The sequence below is a fragment of the Urocitellus parryii genome, chromosome X (assembly GCF_045843805.1).
Source record: "Urocitellus parryii isolate mUroPar1 chromosome X, mUroPar1.hap1, whole genome shotgun sequence".
NCBI classification, from domain to species: domain Eukaryota; kingdom Metazoa; phylum Chordata; class Mammalia; order Rodentia; family Sciuridae; genus Urocitellus; species Urocitellus parryii.
The window spans coordinates 89601782-89607781 of record NC_135547.1 but is presented as its reverse complement, the minus strand read 5'-3'; positions in this window follow the sequence as shown (position 1 = coordinate 89607781).

Genomic DNA, 6000 nt, shown 5'->3' with positions numbered 1-6000 from the left:
TTTACTGTAATATACTAAGATTTCTCTTTGGCCTGACCATACTTTGATGTTTTAAAAACTTGCTTAGGATTCCTTCCTGTGCCATGACCTCACCTGTGCCTGGCTCTGACTGACTAGATAACAACCCTCCCTGAAATGCCAGCTGCTCCTCATTAATTCTGATGTTGGAATCTGAGTTCACTTCCTACCTTGAGATGTCAAGTCATGTAGATCATTAACCTGCTATCTGCCCTTGTATTACACTTGCCAGAAACCGTATTAGCTTTAAGTTCCCAAGTCACCCGCCTTTGTAACTTTTGTTATAACCCCTCACTCTTGCCCTTAGATCAGATGCTGTCCTCTGCATTTGGGTGAGACAGTCACGCTGATCAGTTCTCTTGTGTACACAATATAAGCTTGCTTTAATTTGGTTTAAAATTGGAGTTGGTGGTCCTTTCTTTGTGTCTTGGGTTCAACAGTTTGAGTAGTTTTGATCTTATATTTACTTGTTTGTTTGAAACTTGGTTTTTATCCATTTTATTACCCTTTCTTTAATCTCTTCCTAACAGCACAAATTTTCTGTTCCCTCTTCTTTTCTTTTTTCTTTCTTTTTTTAGTGCTTTTAGCCTTCATCTTTACAGGTGACATCTGCTACATATGCTCTCATATGTTCACTTTTTAAAACTATGTCAAACTCTATCTTGCCTTCCTATCCTATTTTCTCCCCATGTAGGAAATTGTAATTCTGCTATATAATTATATAGTTTGTGTAATTCCTACCCTGCTTATGTTGTGTTTATAATACAATATATGACATAGTAGACTCCTGCTGTCAAATGCCTGATCTAGTTTACAGAGTTGTTTTGTTTGTTTATTTTTAGGCACCAGAGATTGAACCCAGGGGCACTTAACCACTGAGCCATATCTCCAGTCTTTTTTGTGTTTTATTTATAGACAGAGTCTTGCTGAGTTTCTTAAGGTCTCACTGAGTTGCTGAGGCTGGCTTTGAACTCATGATCCTCTGCTTCATCCTCCCGAGTCACTGGGATTACAAGGGTGTGCCACCATGCCTAGCTAGTTTACAGGTTTTTTTTTTAAAGTTTTTTTAGATGTAGATGAACACAAAATCTTATTTTTTTATTTTTATGTGGTGCTAAGGATTGAACCCAGTGCCTCACATGTGCAAGGTGAGCACTCTACCACTGAGCTACAATCCCAGCCCTAGTTTAGAATTTTTTATTGTTGATATTGTTATTAAAAGCTGACTGAACCATTCCTAGGTAGATGGCAATTGATGTTAATGCTGTAAAAGTAGACACCAAACATTTATGTTAAGACTGCATCTGTTGCTAACATTATTTTCTATTCCTGGTTCTTTTAAAAGATGAATAAGATTGATAAATCCTTAGCCAAACTAACCAGTAGAGACAGAAGACCCAAATTAATGAAATTGGAGATGTAAAAGGAAATATTACCAGAACTTCTGAAATCTGGAGGTTGATTAGAATCTATTTTGAAAATTTATACTCTAATAAACTGGAAAATCTATAAGATATAGACAAATTTCTAGACACTTATTACATATTGAATCAGAAAGATATAGAAAGCCTAAACAGACCAATATCAAGCAATGAATTTGAAACTACAATTAAAATTTGAAACAACAATTAAAAGCCCAGGAGCAGAAGGATTCTTAGATGAGTTCTGCCAGACCTCTAAAGAACACCAGTCTTTCTCAAATTAGCCCATGAAATTGAAAGGGAATTAATATTCCCAAATACCTGTATATCCCTGATGCCAATATCAGACAAAGACACATCAAGGAAAAAAAAAACTACAAGCCAATATCCCTGATGAACACAGATGGAAAAAATCCTTAATAAAATGTTAGCAAACCACTTCAAAAATACATCAAGAAGATAATACATCATGATTAAGTGAGTGTCACCCTAGAGATGCAAGTTTGTTTCAACATATGCAAATCAATAAATGTGATTCACCACACAAACAGAATTAAAGCAAAGAATCTTCTCAATAGATGCAGAAAAGTGTTTTGATAAAATTCAGCAACAATTCATGCTAAAAGCACTGGAGAAACTAGGGATAGAAGGAACTTGCCTCAACATTGTAAAGGCCATTTATGATAAACCCATAGCCAACATCAGACTGAGTGGAGAAAAACTGAAAGCATTTCTTCTAAAATAAGGAACAAGATAAGAATGTCCACTTTCCCCACTCCTATTCAATATAGTTCTTGGAACACTAGCCAGATCACTCAGTTAAGAGAAGGAAATTAAAGGACACAAATAGGAAAAACAGACATCAAATTATCTCTGCTAGCTGATGACACTCTCCAATATCTAAAAAACCCCACCTTCCAAAAAACTCCACCATAAGACTTGTAGAGCTGATAAATTCAGCACAGAAGCAGGAAATAAGATCATTTTCCTAAACCAATAGCTTTCCTATACTGCAATAATTATTCTGCTGAAAAAGAAATTAGAAAAAAATTCCCAGTCACAGTAACATAGAAAAAAAAATACTTGGGAATAAACCTAACTAAGGACGTGAAGGATCTCTATGATGAAAACCATAGAGCACTGAATAAATTGAAGAATTCCATCTTTCCTTAGATGATGGAAAGACTTACCGATTAATATTGACAAAATGGCTATACTACCGAAAGCAGTATATAGATTTGATGTGATCCCCATTAAAATACCATTGATGTTCTTCACAGATCTAGAAAAAAACAGTCCTTAAATTTATTCAGAAGAATAGGAGACCCAGAATAGCCAAGCAATAATAAACATGAAGAGTTATGCAGGAGGCATTACAACACCTGACCTGAAATTATACTATAGAGCTATAGTAAAAAACCAACAGGGTATTGGCATCAAAATAGACATGAAGATCAATGGAATAGAAGACACAGAGACAACCCACATACGTACAGTTATCTGATACTTGACAAAGTTGTGAAAAATATGCATTGAAGAAAGGACAGCCCATTTAACAAATGGTTCTGAGGAAACTGGATAGCCATACATAGAAGAATGACATCTGATTCCTATCTCTTACTCTGCAGAAAAGTCGAATCAAGGTTAAGGCTGTAGCTCAGTGGCAGAGTGTGAGGCATGTGTTGAGGCAATGGGTTTGATCCTTAGCACCACATAAAAATAAATAAAGGCATTATACATCTACAACTACAAAAAAATTTTTAAAAAGTCAAATCAAAATGGACTTAGGAATTAGACCAGAAACAATGAAACAATGGAATTTTACTCAGCCATAAAGAAGAATGAAATTGCAGCAGTTGCCAATAAATGAATGGAACTGGAGAACATCATGCTAAGTGAAATAAGCTAGACTCACAAAATCAAGGGTCAAATGTTTTCTTTCATATTTGGAAGCTAGAGCAAAGGTAGTGAAAAAGGTGAAGAACAAATATTATAAGGATAGAGGGAGTAAAAGAGATTGTGAAAGAGTGAGGAGAGATGGGAAAGGAGAGGAAATGTAGAATAATTTTTTTAAAAATCATGCTATGTAAGCCGCTTGCAAAAGCGGCCACTTTTGCAAGCGGCTTACATAGCATGCTGTGGGATCGGGCTCCAAATTCCTCAATAGGACACCCATAGCGCAAGAGTTAACAACTAGAATCAACAAATGGGACTTACTCAAACTAAAAAGTTTTTTCTCAGCAAAAGATACAATAAGAGAGATAAACAGGGAGCCTACATCCTGGGAACAAATCTTTACTCCACACACTTCAGATAGAGCCCTAATAACCAGAATATACAAAGAACTCAAAAAATTAGACAATAAGATAACAAATAACCCAATCAATAAACGGGCCAAGGACCTGAACAGACACTTCTCAGAGGAGGACATACAATCAATCAACAAGTACATGAAAAAATGCTCACCATCGCTAGCAGTCAGAGAAATGCAAATCAAAACTACCCTAAGATACCATCTCACTCCAGTAAGACTGGCAGCCATTAGCAAGTCAAACAACAATAAGTGCTGGAGAGGATGCGGGGAAAAGGGCACTCTTGTTCATTGCTGGTGGGACTGCAAACTGGTGCAGCCAATTTGGAAAGCAGTATGGAGATTTCTCGGAAAGCTGGGAATGGAACCACCATTTGACCCAGCTATTCCCCTCCTCGGTCTATTCCCTAATGACCTAATAAGAGCATGCTACAGGGACACTGCTACATCGATGTTCATAGCAGCTCAATTCACGATAGCAAGACTGTGGAATCAGCCTAGATGCCCTTCAATAGATGAATGGATAAAAAAAATGTGGCATTTATACACACTGGAGTATTACTCTGCATTAAAAAATAACAAAATCATAGAATTTGGAGGGAAATGGATGGCATTAGAGCAGATTATGCTAAGTGAAGCTAGTCAATCTTTAAAAAACAAATACCAAATGACTCCTTTGATATAAGGGGAGTCAACAAGGACAGGGTAGGGACGAAGAGCTTGAGAAGAAGATTTACATTAAACAGGGATGAGAGGTGGGAGGGAAAGGGAGTGAGAAGGGGAATCGCATGGAAATGGAAGGCGATCCTCAGGGTTATACAAAATGACATATAAGAGGAAAGGAGGGGCAAGACAAGATAATACAAATGGAAGAAATGATTTACAGTGGAAGGGGTAGAGAGAGAGAAGGGGAGGGGAGGGGAGGGGGGATAGTGGAGAATAGGACAGACAGCAGAATACATCAGACACTAGAAAGGCAATATGTCAATCAATGGAAGGGTAACTGATGTGATTCAGCAATCTGTATACGGGGTAAAATTGGGAGTTCATAACCCACTTGAACCAAACCTTGTAATATGATGTATTAAGAACTATGTAATATTTTGAAAGACCAATAATAAAAAATAAAAAAAAATAAATAAAAATAAAAATCATGCTATGTGCAAATATAAATATACTGCGGGGAATTCTACATTTAAGTATGTGCATAAAACATCAATTAAAAATAAATAAATAAATAAATGGAAGACTGGTAGAGTAAAGGAAGGGGAATAGAAGGATGGAAGAGTGGAAGGAAAGAGGAAGCACTGGGCACTGATAAGGAGCAAAGGAAATTTCATACATATATAATTACGTCAAAATGAACCCAAATATTGTATATAATCATAATGAGCTAGTAAAAGTATAAAAATAATAAAGAGGACACATTAAAAGTATTTTTCTCAATAGTTGCTGATATTGTTTGATAAAACCCTTTATAGAACTAGGTATTCAAGAATATGACTTTTTTTGGGGGGGGGGTTACTGGGGATTGAACTCAGGGGCATTCAACCACTGGGCCACATCCCCAGCCTATTTTTTTTTTTTATTTAGAGACAGAGTCTCACTGAGTTGCTTAGCACCTTGCTTTTGCTGAGGCTGGCTTTGAACTGTCTATCCTCCCACCTCGGCCTCCTGAGCCACTGGGATTACAGGTGTGGTGATAAGGTGTATGCACATTTGAATATCTTCTGAAAAAGTTCCCAACATTGAACTTAATTATGAAGCTAATAACCAAAATTTTACAAATGGTAAAGTACTAGAGGCATTCCCAGAAATGTAAGAAAGTTAACAGTCATTATTAACTGTGTGAAAGTTTTGCCCATTATAATGTAACATGAAATAAGAAGTAAGATAAAACCATTAGACAGATGGAAATACTATTTACAAATGACATGATTGTATTCCTAGGGGGGAAAACAAGCTTAAACACTATTAGCATCAATAAATTGATTAGATTAAAAAATTATAAAAATAAATTACTTTGCTATGCTACTATTTGGAAAATATGAAAAGAATTCATTTCAAAATTTGGGTATAAAACTCCACCTCAGGCCCAATACAGTTCATACCCTCTCCTTCTGAAATTGTCCCTAAAATTATTAAAGAAACACCAAATTTCATTTCAACTCTATAAATGAGTACAGAGTGTCATTCACTAACCAGAGAAGATTTTTTTCAGATTACTAAGAAAGTGAGACCTGACTAAGA